Source organism: Anguilla anguilla, chromosome 2, assembly GCF_013347855.1.
Source record: "Anguilla anguilla isolate fAngAng1 chromosome 2, fAngAng1.pri, whole genome shotgun sequence".
Lineage (NCBI taxonomy): Eukaryota > Metazoa > Chordata > Actinopteri > Anguilliformes > Anguillidae > Anguilla > Anguilla anguilla.
Window position 1 is genome coordinate 59,357,346 of NC_049202.1, and position 19,139 is coordinate 59,376,484.

At 41.3% G+C, this 19,139-nt stretch overlaps 1 long non-coding RNA gene across 1 annotated transcript; it reads right to left on the minus strand.

Moving 5' to 3' along the window:
* Positions 1-273: 273 nt before the first annotated feature.
* On the minus strand, positions 274-5,178 carry LOC118219891. The gene is made up of 2 exons (XR_004763878.1): positions 4,969-5,178; positions 274-455 (listed from the first exon to the last, which is right to left on the minus strand). It is a non-coding gene; the product is annotated as an uncharacterized LOC118219891 (long non-coding RNA).
* Positions 5,179-19,139: the final 13,961 nt, after the last annotated feature.

A 19,139-nucleotide genomic window follows, 5' to 3' on the forward strand; every position in this document is an offset into this window, starting at 1 on the left:
GGCATTCACATCCATCTGGCCTCCTGTGGTTAAGACCACACCCACTGCATGGCAGGCATATGAACCCCACACCTGCACAACACCATCAAAGCCCTTTACTGTTGAGACGGTTTACATGTCTGTTTAACAGACCAGAAAACTCTATAGTATAGTTAATACATTTACTACATTTTAAAAACTACTGTGATCAGTCCAATCATTCTGTATTTGTGACTCCTGCTATTAAAAATAAAATAAAAAACATGAAATAATCATATGTTATGCTTCTGGAGGTTCATTGTACTTGGCAACAAAGCGAGTAAAATTCAGTGTTTATTAAATGAAGAAATGAGGTCACAAGGAAATGCTGTTGGGATGCTGTGTATTTCTCCATTGAGCATCAGTGCAGAGCTGCAGTGTCAGGAAGCACACACCCTGGTGGTTGGGAGGAGCATTGCGGTGATTGTCAGCCCATTCTAAAAGTAAAACAGCATGGAGGAGGAGAGGAACAGGAGGCTTTAGCAGCATGAGAAAAAGACTTCAGAGAAGATCCAGTGAGAAGTAGAAGATGAGAAGAACCTGAGGAAGGAGATATGACAGAGGGAGGAGCTCCAGGGAGTGAAACAGACCAGAAAAACTGCAGAACTGTGATGATTAAAGCATGATGTCAGAGGAACTAGAATATTCTCACTGCATTTTACTCCAGGGCTGAACCTCTCCTGTATTAAACCCCTGTCATGACACTACCTCGATGGATGACCTTGCTCTTCTGAACCAGATATTACTATAAAAGGGGATGTCTATCTTACCAGCTAGTTTAACACCTCAGACCATAATCTGTCCAACAATGATTATTTGCGATGACGGATTCCCCATTAGTTCTCTATTGCCATTTAGCCCGTCTTTAACTGTTGATACCAAGCTGTCCAGTCAGAGGATGGGTTCTTCCTCTGTAGCCTGATTCCATGTAAGACTGGGAACCTTTTTATCATCTATGTTTGAGCCCTTTATTTTGTACTTGCAATTGTTTTATTTTTATTTATTTATTATTATTATTATTATTATTATTATTATTATTATTATTTGCTTTTTTGGGGTTGAGACTTGGTCCTGTCAAGTTTTTATTTCTTTTAGCTGGGTGTCCTCAGACTGGACAGAGGGACAGGCAAACAGCCCTCACCTCGCCTGCCTGTCTCAGCTGATAGGCAGAGGGGTTACCAGGGGAGACTGGAAAAGGGTATCCGGCAGCAGGGACCCCCATCCCGGCCTTTTACTTTACACAGACTGGCTGAGTCCCACACAATGGCCCTGTGCTCCGTCTGTATGGGAAAGCAGCAAACTGGGTGACCTTTCCACAGAGCGCAGCCACAACTCATTAACTACAGCCACTAAATGAGCTGCGGCGTGATTAAACAGCTGCTCTGTGTGTGTGTGTGTGTGTGTGTGTGTGTGCGTGGGAGTGTGTCTGTGTGTATACGTGTGTGTGTGTGTGTATATGTGTGTGTGTGTGTGTGTGCGTGAGCGTGTGTGTGTGTATGTGCGTATGTGTGAGTGTGCATTTGGGTGTGTGTGTGTGTGTCTGTGGGTGTGCGTGGGTGTATGTGAATATGTGTGAGTGTGTCCGTGTGTATATGTGTGTGCATGTGTGTGTGTGTGTCTGTGTGTATACGTGTGTGTGTATGAATGTGTCTGTGTGTATACGTGTGTGTGTGCGTGTGTGTCTGTGTGTATACGTGTGTGTGTGTGTGTGTGGGTGAGTGTGGATTTGTCTGCGTGTGTGTGTGTGCGTGCAAATGTATGTGAGTGTGTGTGTGTGTGTGTGTGTGTGATGGAGGATGTAGAATGGTGTGGTACAAAGCCTGTTTCTCATTACCCTCATTTCCCCTCAATCAACATGCTCCCCACTTCTGATTGGATCTCCTGATTACAACCACATGCAAGGGGTCACGGGTCAAGGGTCACAGAGGTAGTGATGTAGGAATGTGGGGTACAGGCAGAGGTCGCAGGTCTTTGCTCTTATAAAACTAATCTTTAAAAACAAACAGACACAATACAAAACTGGTGCAAGGTTTAGCCAAGTACTTCACTGGCTGACTGTTTTCCAAGAGTGCTTGAAGTTCAACATCAGACAACATGAGATGTGCAAGATCTGAATGTAACTTTTAAAATGCGATGGCTCATTGTGCCGTATAATGAAATTTCATTATGTTGAAGGCATACATGTATAGCACTGGAACACATATTTATGATCTATTTTTTCTGTGTTTATTTAATTCCCATTCAGGAAGACAAAACAGAATGAGTTCCTCTGTAAATGAAGGGGGCTGAAAGCCTGTGGAAGGTTTCCTGCAAGTCTATAACCGTTAGGGAAAGGAGTTTTCAAGTCTGGGTTTGGCGGTTCGATTCCCAGGTGGTGCACTTCTATTGTACCATACGCACAAACATACCATACACATACCTACTCCCCTGTGTTCTGTTCCAATCACCTGGATTTGGGCAAACATGTTCGTTATCTTCAAAATAGGTTAAACATTGTCAATGTCTGATGCCTCACATGGAGACAAATGACTGCCAGAGAAAACACCTTTATTGTGCACTTTTAGAAAAAACAGAGAAATAGGAAGCGAATCTGTTTTTTTGTTTTTTGTTTTTTTGGGAGATTTGTCACTAAATTATACTTATACCTATAAATGTTTTGGTTCCATACTAGATAAACATATGAATTTTTACAATGGTATAGGGACTTCAATCGGACTCCACAGGGAGAGCTCTGGGACCTGTGATAAGCAAACTGAAGGTCTGCATACTTTATAAGTACAGGCTTTCAATAAAAACCGAAGTGAGCCACTATAGTATTTGGACAGCGAGCTTCCACCTGGCTGTCGGTGTGCATGTTACTATGCGCTTTCATGGCCTATGGCCTTCTCCGGCATTTCCCAGTGAAGTGCTCCAACAATAATCCATCTGCATACAGTACATACAAAAGAAAAACAAAGAAAACGAATGGGCAAAAACTTGACCGCGAGATGTGAGATGTCGCTTGGACTTCACAAAGGGGAAATTCCGAAGAGTGAGAGTGAGTATGAGGTCATATTTTTAGGGAAAGGATTACAGTGCAGACATTCGCTTTGCATCTGCTGATTGCTAGATTTCATTCTTGACTATTTATAGTAGTTGCATATTCTTTTTCTTCTTCTTCCTCCTCCTCCTCCTCCTTCTTCCTTTCTTCATTTTCTTACTCATTCTTTCTTCTTCTGTCTTATTCCTCTTTTTTCTTTCTTCCTTCTTCTTTCTTCCTATTATTGTAGATCGCTCATTTCTGATTGGGTATGTTAGTTGCTGTTATGCACGACTGTAACATTGTTGTTGCTTAAAGGTTTAAATTTATATAACAGGAGCAGGAGCCACTAGCGTACTGCCGGTGCCAAGAAATGCAAGCATAGCAACCTATGTTAAAAACCTTCACTGCAGACTCCTCTACCTGTCTCAGGTGCACCAACAAAAATGTATATTTTTCTATGCCGACAAAAGCATATGTCATGGCTTGAACATCGCTATGGAAATTTCTAGATGGGAAACATATGGACCAATGTAAGTCCTTCTTCTCATGTTTCACAATCCTGGAATCCTCTCTCTCTCTCTCTCTCTCTCTCAAGGAAAAGTATTTATAACTGGGACGCATTCAGCGCTAGAATGATGAAACAAAAATCCTGGATCCACATAAAGCCAGCAGAATAACGTTCCAAAGTTTGACACAATGATCTGATCCATAAATCGCTAAACAAACAGTGTTGTAAGTGAATGTATGTTTCCCTTTGTTTTCCGTTGCCAATTGAGTGGTATTGTGAAATGTATATATTTTTACTATATATATATATATATATATATATATATATATAGTTAACCCTTTGTGTTATGCACAAAATCCATCATTCAGTGTGGCAGTGAAAGAGAGTTCAAAGAGCATTATCATCTCCCTGACAACCACTTTAACTCCTGTACTGCTCAGCATGTGCAGAAATCATAGACATCCCCTTTCTTGACCACAGTGATCAAGGTGCAATAAAGAGGACTGGTGCTGTGGCTAATGACGCTGGTTCTGTGAATTTTTTTTTTCTTTCCCATATTACTTACATTATGTTATTAATGATTTTTTTTTACATTTCTATTTCCCATTATTATCCAAGTGGGTGCTACACATTGGAGGGGGTTAGGGTAATGAGTTTACACCCGCCACTTCACTGTAAAGCGCTTTGTGATGAAAGACGCAATAAAAATGCAACCCTCCACCGTTAGTTCTGTGCAGCCGCAGGTGACTTTCATTTTCAACCAAGACCAGACATACAAACATTTAATCCAAATCCCCAGTTAAAATATATGTAATACAGGAATCAATTGTGTACTGTTTGCACATCATCACATTCATTTTTCTGCGTTAGCTTTATTTCCCATTCAGAGAGCCAAATTTACCAGTCCAATCCTCAAGTACTTCCAAAAATGTCTCATTAACTATTTTCTTCAAAATTAGCTGCAGCGACTGTTGAGATTCCACTCCTGCCCCCAAGCAGCAGGATTATGACTTGAATGATGTCACAGTTTTCAGAATTACACCCTTAATGATGTCACAGTTAACAGGATGACAGCTTTAGTGATGTCACAGTTAGCAGTATTGTGGCTTTAATGATGGCGTAGTTAGCACGATTACAGCTTTAATGATGCCACAGTTTTCAGGATTATGACTTTAATGATGTCACAGTTAGCAGGATTATGGCTTCAGTGATGTCACTGAATAGTTTGCGAGTAGTCCTGCCGCTTATGGAAGGTCATTTGAGCAAATAACGAGGCGTTAATGTCATGTGGCCAATGAGGGACCTTGAATCAAGGCAGTCATACATATTCATGATGTCGAACAACAACGCAAGGGAGCACGTCTTGCATAAATTACTGACGTTGTGCATACATTAAATTAAAATGAGTGTTAACACGTACAGTTTTATGGAAGGCCATTTGAGCAGATAATGGCCTTCAATAGTAGTGTGTTGATGTGACCGGAGCTAGTGATTCTTCATTTGTTCCTGTTTGGGATGACATCATGGTAAAATGGTTGCGTGTTTTCCCACCCCTCTTCCCTGAGTAGTTCGCCAGTTAGATAGGTTTTAGGTAGGTGAAACGTATCCCTCGCTTTACCTAGGTTCCTGCTCTTGTGCCTCTGTTTCTGAGAGTCTTCCTGTTTTGGTGAGAGGTACGTGTAGCCGTGCAGTCTTGTTCCTCTGTTTTAAGGTTCAATATCCACAATGGTAAATTCATAACCTTTTGCATTTGTGGTTTCCTGGCCTCTAGTAAATCGCTGGATCCTACAGTGAACCAGTTGTTGCTGCATATAGGTATTTTGGGAAGACGTGCATATTCAACTAAAAGTCCGTGTTTTCACTGGCTAACAAACCCTCCAATTCATTCACAGGTATCTGTCAGCCAGAGCGAGTGATTGATTCGCCTGGCTGAGGTAGTAAAGTGAGGGTGTGTCTTCACCAATCAAGGTGCGTGCATTTCTGAGGCTTAAGGTAGGCTAGAGGTATGGTAAGTAGGATTGCCTTATGGCCCCCAATTCATAGCAATTGTCCGGTTACCTTGTTTATTGGTTTGTTTTCCCCCCTTTTAGGTTGCCAAGGTGTACTGCTGTTTTGCCTCTTTCTTAGCGTAACATTACTTGCCTAAAACTTATCAGCTATTCTGTAGGTTTCCCCTGTTCCTATGATTTGATAGCTTTGTCAGAATATGCTATGTGTTTGGTAGTTGTACGGCACTTGCTACCCTGAACGCTCATTAAGTGTATCCGCGCTGGTCGTGTTTTACTGCAATTGTTCGGCTGTTAAATCTCCTTTTTTAAAAACCTTAAACGGGCTACACTGTTTGTTGGCGGAGATACGGGAAATACTGTAGTGGGCCTACCCTTGACATTTCAATTTCGAAATGATCGAAACTAACCAACTGGTTCTTTGTATTTGATTCATTGTTTTTAACTAGATCTATTGAATTGCTTAAATTAAGGTTGGCCGTGAGCCCAGCGCTGCTCTGGTGGGGAGGTTAGCTTGGTGGTTAGGTCCCTCATTGTTTGCGTTCCTAGTGATTGCACTGAATCACTTATTTAACACGAATTTGATGTGTTGAAGATGAGGTGGCACGCATGGTGCAAAGTAGAATTTACTTTAGGACAGCCCGTAATTGCTAGTAACCCTCCCACCGAGTAGGTTGTCTGCTCACTCCTTAGCGCCATCTAGTGGCCATTTTAGTCTTTTTTAACAAGGGTAGTCTGGAAGTCCGTGTATGTATTCTGATGTTAAATTAATAAAAAATTGATATCATTGCTTAAATTTGTCTATTTTCTTGTAGCTTCTAATTGTTTTGGCTATTTGAGCTTGATTCTTTCCATACAGGTACTTCCAGCCCTCTATTTTAATCTCAATAAAAGTTAAAATCATTTCTTTTGAGCCATGTGTCTGTCTTCCTTCAATGAAAGAACCTGAGAAACTGTTGTAAAGTGTCTGAACTGTTTATTTCCTTGGGTGAAATTCCCAAGGTGGCGTGGTCTGGCTATTTACCCTTACCCATTGCCACACTGACAACTGTTGCCTACATTGGCTCAGTTGGCCCTGGCTTACTTGTTAGGGTGTAGCGCTATGACTTCACAATTAAACTAAAACCAAATTGGCTTTATAAACATTCCTTTAGATGTCACCCATTGAGTCACTGAACACAAATCATACTCTGATCAGGATTTCAGTATGTTTTGTCTTGTGACTTTTCTTTTGGTTTGTGAATCACTAATACCCAGTGTAATGAACACAGTGGCTACAGTGTCTCTGGTATGAAGGCAAATTGTCTGTGGTAGAGTTTATTTCAATATTTATTTTAACATTAACAGACCTGGGAAACTGCCCAACACTAAAAACACACAGTGACTAGAGGCTGAGAAAGAAACAATGCTTGACTGTTTATCTGAAATACGAGGACCCAGATTATTATTTTTTTTTAAAGGGTCAGACGGAATCTGCGGAGATGCATTTAAATATAGGGCGCTGGTGTCATTACATTCTATTGAAAACTTGTTTGTGTCTCACGCATGTTTTCATTTTTTTGTGTAAACAGAGTACAATGCTGAATTATACCATGTGCTCTGTGTAAACTGTCACAGTCCTCACCAAGGCACATGACACTACGGTCTCGTTTTCATGACTGACTAAATTAACTGTATTAACCTCAGTATTAACTGAGCTTCATTGTCAGGGGATTGGTTACTTCAGTATTAACTGAGCTTCATTGTCAGGGGATTGGTTATCTGAGTATTAACTGAGCTTCATTGCCAGGGGATTGGTTATCTCAGTATTAACTGAGCTTCATTGTCAGGGGATTGGTTACTTCAGTATTAACTGAGCTTCATTGTCAGGGGATTGGTTATCTGAGTATTAACTGAGCTTCATTGCCAGGGGATTGGTTATCTCAGTATTAACTGAGCTTCATTGTCAGGGGATTGGTTACCTCAGGATTTACTGAGCTTCATTGTCAGGGGATTGGTTACTTCAGTATTAACTGAGCTTCATTGTCAGGGGATTGGTTATCTCAGTATTAACTGAGCTTCATTGCCAGGGGATTGGTTATCTCAGTATTAACTTAGCTTCATTGTCAGGGGATTGGTTACCTCAGTATTAACAGAGGTGTAGTATAGTCCTGCTGGATAAGAGTGTCTGATAGGAAATCCCTGTCATGTAATTTATGTCTTCACTGTCTAAAAGTAAGCCAGTGAGATGGGTCACCTGAATGTCTAGCCAAGGTCCAAGATTTATTCCTTAAATTAAAAGAATTTGACAGTTCATGTGAAAACCAGGGATTACTTTTATTCAAAGTTTTTTAAAGGGAGCATGTTTATGAACAAAATAATGAATAGTGTTCATGAAAAAGCCCAGTGCCAATGCCAACATGCTCATAATGTTTTATTTTACATTTGCAGAATTAAGCTCTTCAGATTTGCTCCACACTGTGAACATCTTCACAGTTAACAGTTTTTGGTTCCCAATACATTCCAGAAAATTGGTAAACAATCACAAAACCTACATTTGTCCAGTTTTCTGGCTATCCATTGAATAAACTCAAAGTTTAACTTTTGCAGCAATGAAATGATCGAAGCCTGGGGAACATTCCTATTGAAAACATTATCTGATAATCAAATGGAATCTAACTGAAATCTCACCCAGATCTTCTGGAAAGGCTTTGTGGTAGCGGGTACGAGCCAGCCGCAGGAGAACCTTTTTGCCCCTCTTTTTTCCCCACAATGCACTGGGACATGACTCTGAACTCCCACTGAACTTCAGGAACTTACAGGAGCTTTCTGCTCTTCCACATTAACTGAGGAATGCACCGAATGGTAACGCCATTACAAGACAATTATTATTTTAGTTTGCTTTTAAATAGAGAAAAAAAGCGAGGGCTGCCTATTAATATCATATTGAATACCTCCTGTTGCCTAGTGACAGTGGGGAAATTCCGCAGGGTTGTGGGGAAATGTATCTCTGCCACCACCCTCATATCCTCCCCGCCCACACACACCTACGCACACACGCATGCCCACACACACACACACACACACACACACACACACAAACAGACCTGCACACGCATTTACTCTAGACAAAAAAATCAGTTACCATAAGTCGGGACTGAACTATGGTAAAAAGTATGAGTCTGTAATTCACCAGAAAGTGCAGATTTTCCATTGTATCGGCTGGGTCTTGACCCAACAACTGGCTCGTAGGTCCCAGGGTAAACGCACTCCATCTCTAATTGGCAGGCCCACACCAACGTCACACTGCCCTCATCAGTCAGCCTCCCCATTAGTGTCACAGTGGGGTCAGGGTACCTGCACCATAAGCAACTGATCTTGAGTGCTCTGGCACTGCTTAATATCATGAGCTAACGCTTCTCGGGGTGGGTGACCAGTTGTAAGCTGTGTCTTCAACAGAGGCCATCAGCCCTCGTCCTGGAGAGTGTGGCTTTTATTTGGCTGACCATTTCAGCCTTTTTGAATATCTGGAAATTAAACTAGCCAACCAAAACAAAGAAAAGTCTGAGAGTGCTTCCCAAAAAGAAAGCAAAAGGCAACAGAACTTCCAAAAGAGGGGGGGAAAAGCACCATCTTTCTCAAATAAATAGTGACTAAATGTTCTAAAAAAGTGTATTTTTTTATTGGGATAGACGGTTCTTTTTTTTTTTCTTTTTTTTTAAAAAACAGTCTATAATGTTTATAATTTGGCACAGATCTTCCTCTGAAGAAAGTGTGCTCAAACTTGAGGCAAAAAAAATGACCCGTTTTTTTTTTTAAGTATTCTTGTTAGTTCCTGCTAATATTTTGAATGCAAGGTTAAAATAAATAGTGCAGTGACTGTGTGTGTGTGTGTGTGTGTTTGTGCTTTTCCTGAGTGACACTGTAATACCCAAGTATATCCCCAGGGGGTGTACTTGCAGCTTCATGCTGCAGACATGTAGATGTTCAAATCAGAGATTGAATATGAATTACCCATATTCAAAACAACAACAGCAACAATACCTCTACTACAACTACTACTAATAATAAAAATAAATAAATAAATAATAAATTATTATTATTATTATTATTATTATTATTATTATTATCCTAATTCACACCATTTTGTAATTAACAAACATTTGAATAAAATACTGCATGTGACACAAAATCATAATCATAACATTTTTATTTAACCTTTATTTATCCAGGGTAGGTTCGCTGAGCACGGATGCTCTTTTGCAGGAACGCCCTGCTTCACACTCATACACATTCACACCTGGGAGCTGCCCAGTACAACCACAATCCTCTATTGTTGGCCACTGAGCAGTTCCACTATATATCAGCACCCCAAAACTACCCACTGGTCAACAATATTGGGAGAATCAACCCCACCCCCACCCCCCTCCCTTCATTTTATAAATTCCAATCCTGTCCTGCAAGGTCCCACAAAAATCTTACTTTTTGCTGAATTAGTGCTGTTTGTGACTGGGTGACTGAGGTCCCCACTGTTCCTCTTCTCCTCTGGTTTCTCGCTTTCCCGCTCCCTGCAGACACATCCCTGTTTCCTTCGATCGTTCCCAGGAAAGCCGTGGGAATATTCCTTCTTTCAAAAAAAAAAAGAAAAAAAGCTGAAATTAAAACAAAACAGAAAAACCTCTTCTGGATAACCCATTCACACCGGATGACATGTTTATCCTGGGATAGCCAGAGGGGAAGCCGTCTCTCTCTACCCCATAAGGACCATAAACCTGCTGCTATTGTCCTTCTGTTTCACATTACTGTGATCTTAGTTCAATTTTATTTTGAAGAGAGTGAGTGTGAGTTGTGGAGGGGGCGGGGGGTGTTGTGTGAGTGTGTAATGAACAGGCTGATGGAGAGAGGGTGTCCAAATACACTTCAGCTGAGAGAAAGAGAGGCAGAGATAGACTGAGTGAGAGAGACCGACAGAGTGAGAGCAAGAGAAAAAGAACAAGACAGAGAGACAGAGTGGGAGTGAGAGAGAGAGAGAGAGGGAAAGAGAGAGGAAACAGGAGCCTGCTTGGCCTAAACTGAACTTGTCAAAATTGTGGCAGGCGTTTGTGTACACATTGCATATAAATAAATATAACATATACACTTTCAGAGTGACTGAGTCCTTTAGCCAAGCCACATATAGCATGGAAAAAATGTAAACTATTATTGCAGATGCATGCAGTCATGAAAAGGTCATGTGCACTGTTTCCCGGATTTCAGAATTCTGCGACCCCTTCTGTGTGACCAATTCCAAATATAACTCTGCATTCTTTTCTGTGTTCATGATTCCAAGTACAACTCTCCTACCATTCCTTTGTTCTGGAAAGCTAAGCTGACATTTCTTTTTCATCCTCAAATTCCTGGTAGAAATCTTCCGCAGTGTTTCTATGGTCAGGAATACCGCATTCTATTTAGTTTTTGGGTTTGTTACCTCCACCCCTGAAGCTCTACCAATAACAAAGCCCTTTGGAAATATTTTCATGGTAGTTAGTGTAGCTAATCATTAGTTTTTTGTTTTGTTTAGTTTTTGTTTTTTGTTTTCAGTATAAGTACTTTGGGGAAAAAACTTGAAAATCATGAAATGTACTGTATATCACTGACTATGCTGTAGTACATTTGTACCAGACCTACTTCTGGCCACAGCAGACATTCTTTTCATTTTTATATTTCATTAGCTAAGGATCACACCATCAAATGAATGCAAGCAGTATGTTTCTTGAGCAGGTGTCCACAACAGAAAGAAATAAATAGTAGTATGGGTGATGAGTCTGCAGTGTGGGGAATACTTCGGCGAAGGATTCTTCATAGCTACCAGGCTAGGCAAACCCCCCACTGGAGCCCGCAGTAGAAAGAGAGAGGGAGAGAGAGATGTAGAAAAATGGAGACATACAGAGAGAGAGGGGGGGAGAGAGACCGGCAGGAGGGTGGTGCACTGAAACAAGAACGAAAGAACAGGTGCGGTGGGCAGGGAGGTTTCTTACAGGGAATAATTAACACTTAACACTCTCTCCTCAACCTCAGCTATTCCACCTCCATTAATCTTCAGCAACCGTACTGAATTCTAAAGGATTAGAAGGCATTTCAGATACATATTTCAGATGTTTGGTAAGATCGTTCGGCCTATATAAACACACCTGTGGAATGTTACCAGACACTGTGCTGAGAGAACACACGGACAGGTAAAGCAGGTCTGCTGCGGGTACCTGCCCATTCGACAAAGAGAGATAGATAGGTACGTTTACCTGGCCCAGGTAATGGTGAACCTCGTGCCCAGCACAAAGACAGAAATGTAACATTACAACTTAATTTCCTCCAAGGTCCCCTGTCTGAGTATCTTTTATTTCTGCAGTTTTCACCTCTTGCCCTCTGCAACGTCTACTACATTCTGTAAGCAGTGTGACCACCCTGCCCCCACCCTCAACAAAAACAAAAATAAAACTAGAAGAGTGCACTCAGTAGAGTGCAGATCTCCGCCAGGCGAAGCAGTTGTTGCTCACTTGCGGCCCCTACCTATATATATATATATATATATATATCCAGCTGTATAAATGGATGCAATGGAATGTCACAGGGTGTTGAGCCTGTCTGTAAATGCATGTTCTTAGCCATCCTCAATGTACCCGTTTAAAGCTAACCCCCCCCCCCCCCCCCCCCCCCATCCTTCCAACCCCGCTTCTGAAGGCTACACAGAACCAGGTGCTGTATCCATACAAACAGAGGCCTGTGAGCAGAGCCTCTAAGCCCCCCCCCCCCCGCCCCCCCATCCCAAATGTACCCGCCCACCCCCTCCTCACTAGGGACACTCATGTTGGATTTATTTTTATTTTTAAGGGTAGTGATTATGTGTCTTCTTTAACTGTCTGCAGCCGAATAGCTCTATTCTCTCGTGTAAGAAAAGTTTTGTACTTCCACACAGGAAGTTGTCAGTGTGTGGAACAGCTGTAGAGGCAGAGATCCTTGGGGTGTTTGAGTAAAAGATTGATGTAGCACTTGATGCTCTCTAGGCTGCAGGTAAATAACGAACGGAATGTTCTCATCATTATACATTCTAGGACAGACCGGAGAGATCCACATCCGCACCTTACATGAAATATATCCACAAACCCAGGATTGAAAAAACAGGCCTTTTCCAGTCAGTTCTCATCAGCCAGCTTGAGAATATGCCTTTAGAATCTTACAAGCAGAGAGGGAGATGTGAATGGTGGTATGTCATCAAACGGAATTCTGCCAAATTTCATCACAGCAAGAAAGTTGCAAAAACACCTGGTTTCCTTCTGCACCCTGAATTGTTATGAAGGGACCCCCACAATATAATAGGATAAAGCAAGATACTATACAGCAGAGTTTAATAGAATAGAATAGAACTGAACAGACAGAAATGGAATAGAATAGAATAGAATAGAATAGAATAGAATAGAATATAATAGAATAGAATAGAATAGAGCTTTTATTAGTGCCCCATGAGGGATCATTTAAAGAGCAGGGAATAACTGATGAGTATAAATTGCATAAAAATACATCAAAATATTGTTTGAACCAGGCTGCCAGAAATGTGTGGTCAGGGTAGGTACAGCATCACTGCCTACTTTGTGAAAATATATTTTTTTTAATGAAACACCAATAATTTGCAGATTCGTATGTGGTTTGGGGGGGAGTGGGTGCGAGGAGTACCTTCCTATTAGTGCTTTTCCAGTGGATCTTATTCTGCTGGTACACATGCAGAAAAACCTTTTTGTGCATTGAAATGTTGTAATGGATGTCACACTGAAGACAGGGGCACCTAGCTTTATGTACCCTGTGCAATAAAAGGCATATTTTTATATTAATACATATATAACAAAAGACAAATAATCAGGTTTGATTAAAGAATACCCATACAGAACAGACCTCCAATGTGCATGCATACAAATAACATGCTTTACTTCAAAAGGAAATTGTATAACTTTCCTGTAGGTAAATGTTAGAAATTAATATCATGTATTGGTGTTTTGGGGCTTAATGGACATATCAAGTGCAAGTATGAATGTGATTTCGCGCAGGCTTTAAATATGATGATGCCCTGTTCAGCCCATCTCAATTTTTTTCATTCCTGTTCCGATCACAGCAGCATCAGAAAGGGAGCTGCTGGCCGAGGTGTCTGTGAGCATTCTGCAAACGTTGCTGTCCGATCCGCGTGATAAACGTTCACACGGGCCACAATTCACATGCACCCCCCCCCCCCCCCCCCCCCCCCCATTCCCCCCAGAACTTTCCCAGATTAATTAAGGGGGTTTTCATGAAACGGCACCGTCCAGGTCAAAAGTACTGTCAGGATCGGGGGGTTGAGTGAGGATAATTTGTTTCTCCCTTGTTATCATTTTAAGAATTTAAGAATAATTGCAGGCGAACCATGGTAGTTCAGAGGCCGTTGAAGAGTGAACCTTGGCTAGGTTTTCCACTGGAGAGAGAGAGAGAGAGAGAGAGAGACGGACAGAGGGAGGGAGGGAGGGAGGGAGTTAATAAACGATGGGGAGTTAATGCCTGTGGAGTATTTATGGTCCCACTCCTCAGTCAGGGCCTCCTCGAGTCCTACGGTGAAATGAATGCCAAATATTTCTGCCCCAGGACGGTACGGCCCAGTGCAGCCATTCAAACCGCCGTCCGTGGCTCCTACGTCTCGCACCACAAACACCCGCTTTCGGGCGCGGGGGGGGTGCAGGTTGGAGAGGGAGAGAGAGAGAGCTGCTGCTTTTGTTTCCAAAAAAAACAACAGTCCATGACAAAGAAGAAAACTATTTAAAATCACCCATTTTCACTTTTTTTTCGTTCACATCCTTTTCTTATTTTTGTATCCGACTCACAAAACCTCAGTAAGAATGCTTAAGCTTACCAAGTCGCCTCTTTGTTTTTTTGGGAGTTTTTTTTTGTAGAGGTGGTGATAAACATCTCTCACTCATGTGAGGAGCTTTTAAAAGTTGTCCTTTTCGTCTGGCTGTATGCTGCACTTCATCCCTTTTCTTCTAACTTTTCTTTGGATAGATTGACGTTGTGGCTCTCTATCTCTCTCTCTCTCTCTCATTTTGCAGAGTGACGGCCTCCCACACTACTTAAAAGCCCTTGACCTTGTTTTGTTGTTCAGGCCTAACAATAGATTATTTATTTATTTTATTTTTGAAGAGACTTGTATATTTAATCTCCCAGTATTGATGCATTCTGTCAGCACTCACCAGAGTGTCCATTTATTTATTTACTTTAATTTATTTTTGCATATTTTTACCCATTTTTTCCTCATTTTGCCTTGTATGGTCTTCCATAATTGTGCACATTTTGAGAAAAGTGATAAAGTCCCACTAACTTCTGGTCAAGCAAAAAAAAAAAAAAAAAGGGCACAGCGATTGTGTGTGACAGTCTGGGGAATAGCATGTTGTCTTACAATGGATGATCACATTCAATTTTACTTTGAGCAGGGACTGACTCAAGTATAAATGCCATGGTTCCTGGACACCAGAGAACTTCTGGTCACCCATCCTAGACCTGTCCATGTTTTACCCCGCGTGGCTTCCCTTTGTTGTCATGGTGTCCGTACCTGTTTCTGAGGTGTCTGGTCGCATAGCATGTTTTGTCGGACGTTTCGTGGAACGCTATAGGACACATGCGCAGGTGGGATGCACTTCCAACGGCACAAGATTTTTAAGCACAGCTTTATTGCCTACGCTAACATGTTCACGTTTTGCCTACTTTAGTTAATCTACTTAGTGCACGCATGAGTAGGAGCTAATGACACACAGCTACAACCACCGATACAGATGTATGGACACATGGAGGACAACAAATAACGTTACAGAGGTGAGGACATACCATAGCTAGCTAGCCAAGTTTTACTCATGACACTTTTAGGATATGACTGATCTCTGGAACATAATCGCTACTTGCTGATCCCTGGCTGTATACGCTACGGTGCGCCATGAGTCTGGATGGTTTCGTGCTTCTTCTGAGCTTCGTAAAAATGGTTTATAAAACGTACGGTTTATTTTATGTTCTAAATGGTATAGCGCCTGGTTGATCATTTTGTATCGTTTATTTTGGTTTTAGACTATTGAGATGTGTTTGATTTGCAAAACGTGAAGAAGTTAGCTCTCTTGTTTGTGGTTAAGCGCGTTTTGGGTTATAAGCCACATAATTGGTGGTTGTCCACTGCATTAAAGACATGCCATTTGTTATATTCTGTCGAGACCCGTGTTATAGGACTGAGCAACGCTAAGACTGCCTTTTCAGAATATACGCACAAATATAATAATAAATATTTATAAATTAGAAGAATAGTTGAGACTACTGTGATGTATGGATGCACATTATATGAATACACATTCATGGAAGTACATTTTAATTCGGAAAATGTTTGAAGCTATACATTTAATGCACTTTTGTTGGCTTAAACTCAGTAGCAAAATAAAGGGATACTTAAAAGAGACTCTGGGATTAGTACAGCCATGTGCATAAAGGTTGTTTTCTGTCATTTAAAGTAAATATATTCATGTATTTTGTATTTGTTTTTTCTTTAGCTTTTACGGTGTGTTTATGATTAAGAACATTAAAGGACTTCATAAACCATCGGTATAGAGTCTGACCATCATTCAGCCGGGAACGCCACACCCTGATTGAAATGCACTGAGGCTTGAGGAGAGTGCCAGCTGGAATTTGAAGCAAGCCCACACAATTCCTTCAGGAACTGTAACCTTTCTAGTTTTTAAATTATTGTATTATTGGGTGATTAGTTTTCCCCACCTGTGTGTCATCAGTCATTAACTTGTTCTCTGCATTTAAGTTCACTATGGTAGTTCTGTCTTTGGTCGGTTATTTAGTCGTCTTTTTACGAATCCTCAGCCTTTTCTCTTGCGTCTGCGTTTTGTGATTCCTGGTTTATTTTCTCCCATGTTTGCTTCCTTCTAGCATTCCCTCCTGTTTGTTATTTTGTATTTTATTAAAGTGCCCTAGTTTGGCTGAAATCCAATCTCTTGTCATTCTTTGCACTTGCACCCACCTTGTTCCACAGCCTGACAGTAAATGGCTTCATTAACCGACAAATGCCAACTTTCTTCCTGAAAGTCAGTGCGTGGTTTCAGTCAGATTCGTTCCCTGGTCAGATTACACCTGTTAATTTTCTGTTCCCAGTCTGTCACACGCAATCATGATGAATTCAGATTGTGAAGGTTACCTTATGATCACAAGAAAACAATTATGTTGAGATCATAAGATGATCATTTGTGATCTGGAGATAATGAGACCTATATGCATGGCATCTACACACTTCCTTAATGTTTTGAATATAATTAAATAATTCTCGATTTCAAAAGAGAAACGCTGATTCGGTTGGTGTCTGTAACCGCAATCTGGAGATGTAAAGGGGTAGACACGGAACATTCTGGATTCTTGTAGAAGAGAAGACTATAGTCTTGTCAGCTGGGTGGGTGAGACACAGTTGAGCTTTCTGCTAATACTGCTCAAAATTTATAAACACAAGGAAAGACAGTTTTCCAAAATTTGAAAGACCACGTACCCCTGCTTAATATTTTCAGGAAGTGCCGCAAATTCTCTCCCTCTTTAGGGATAATGTGCAGATGACAAAGCTGGCAATCTGACTTGACAAAAAGAAACGCGTGGAAATGTGGAAAAATGAATAATTTTCACACAAATAATATCTAGACAAATGACATCTATTGATGTTGTTTTCAGTCAGGGTATACTGCTTCTTATCATGCCACGGTAAAAATGGACTGATTACAGGTTAAAAATAAATAAATAAATAAAAACTGTTTATATAAACTGTTTTGAAGTAGATGATACATGGGGCTGCTGGGTGGCTCAATTAGTTAAGGCTCTGCTCTGGGGTGCATGGATGAGACCCACAGACTTGGATCCAATCTGGAATGTGCCGTATAATGGGTAAGGCTCTGGTCTGTTGACCGAAAGGTCACAGGTTTGATTCCCAGGTAGAACACTGCTGTTGTACCTTTCCTCTTGAGTATGAAATGTCTTCCTCCGACTCAGCTCTGTGCAAGCTTGGGCTGTTGTCTGAGGTGTGAAAAGCAGCAGGCTGGCGACACCATGTGTTTCGGAGGGGAACTGCGGATGACTACATCTCCCCAGTCGACAGTGTGGATCACTACATGAACACCGCTACGAATAGTCAATTGCATATTCCAGATTAAGGTGGTAATTGGATGTACTCAGTCACACATTGGGTGCCCAATTTGTTATCAAATAAAAAGTAGCAGATACAGATATATTTCTGAATTTTTTGTGGAAAAACAAACATGACATCAGTGTCTCAGGGGAAGCAGATGGCCTGTGCAGAGCTGTTATATAAGCACTCCATTCTCACTCAACTCAAATACCTTTTCCCTATCTGATTCCTCATTTTTAGAAACAAGCTCTTGTTGGCGCACAGGAATTTATGCTTTTCAGCCTCCAGTCCTAATCTTAGTGCTTTGTTATTCATGTCGAGTTGACTTTGGAGAACGCTTGGCATTGTGTCTGTGGCTGGGGCACCATGACAGACCAGCTCCTTAAGTCAACATGGTCTCTTAATCTCTCCCTTGCTGGAAGAACCTAGATTGCCCATTAAAGTGTATTTATTGTGCTAAAAATAAATGCCACTTTTGTTATTTTCATCTCACGAAAAATGTCAAGTTTTGGCAGAGTACCCAGTGCCTCCTCTATTTATTTGTACCTGTCTGATTTGCCCCAGAAATTAATTGGAAAGTTCCCTTACATGGTGGGTAAGGGGAGGGTCCAGGGCAGTCGTTCCTAACAATTATCCTTAACACGAATGTTGGGTATCATCCAGAAAATACTTGACTTGAAGTCTTTAATAAAAAACAAACAGGATGCTGCAGTCAAATGGGTTGCTTCTCCAGGTCTCTTAAAATGCTTTTTGTTTGTTTTTAATTAATTCACAACACGAGGTCAAACCAGGTTACGCATTATTGCCTCATTGGCCTGTGTGTGTTTAAACCTGGCCAATTCTGCCTGTTGCTGTGGAGACGATCAACTGAAAGCTGAATGTAGGTCCTCCATTTAGGCTGACTGGTGAAGGAGCTCACCCCATAGGGGTTGTTTTCCTTGGTATATGCACATTTTGGTTGGCAAGACAACAGTATTTACCTATTTAAAGTAGAGGGTGAGAGGGATTCCAGGAGTGAAAGATTGAGGGGCGCTCGGAAGTGCTTATGTGTTTGTGTTTGTACGGGATGGAGAGAGGGATGGAGGGATGGTGATGGATGGGGGCCTGTGAGGACATTTCCAAATTATGGGTGAAGCACAACCACCACCTTAATTTCAGCGAAGGGTCTGAACTCTTCAATGCCTTCATCTGTACATCAGAAAGGAATTTACAAACTAAAACAAAATCAGACACAACAAAACAAGCCCTTGCTCAGACAAGCTGCCAAACCTAATCACCCAATCCGATGAGCTATCAGCTCCAATCACCCAGTCCTACAAGCCTCTTACTCCAATCACCCAATCCTACAAGCCGTCAACTCCAATCATCCGATCCTACAAGCCATCAACTCCAATCATCCAATCCTAC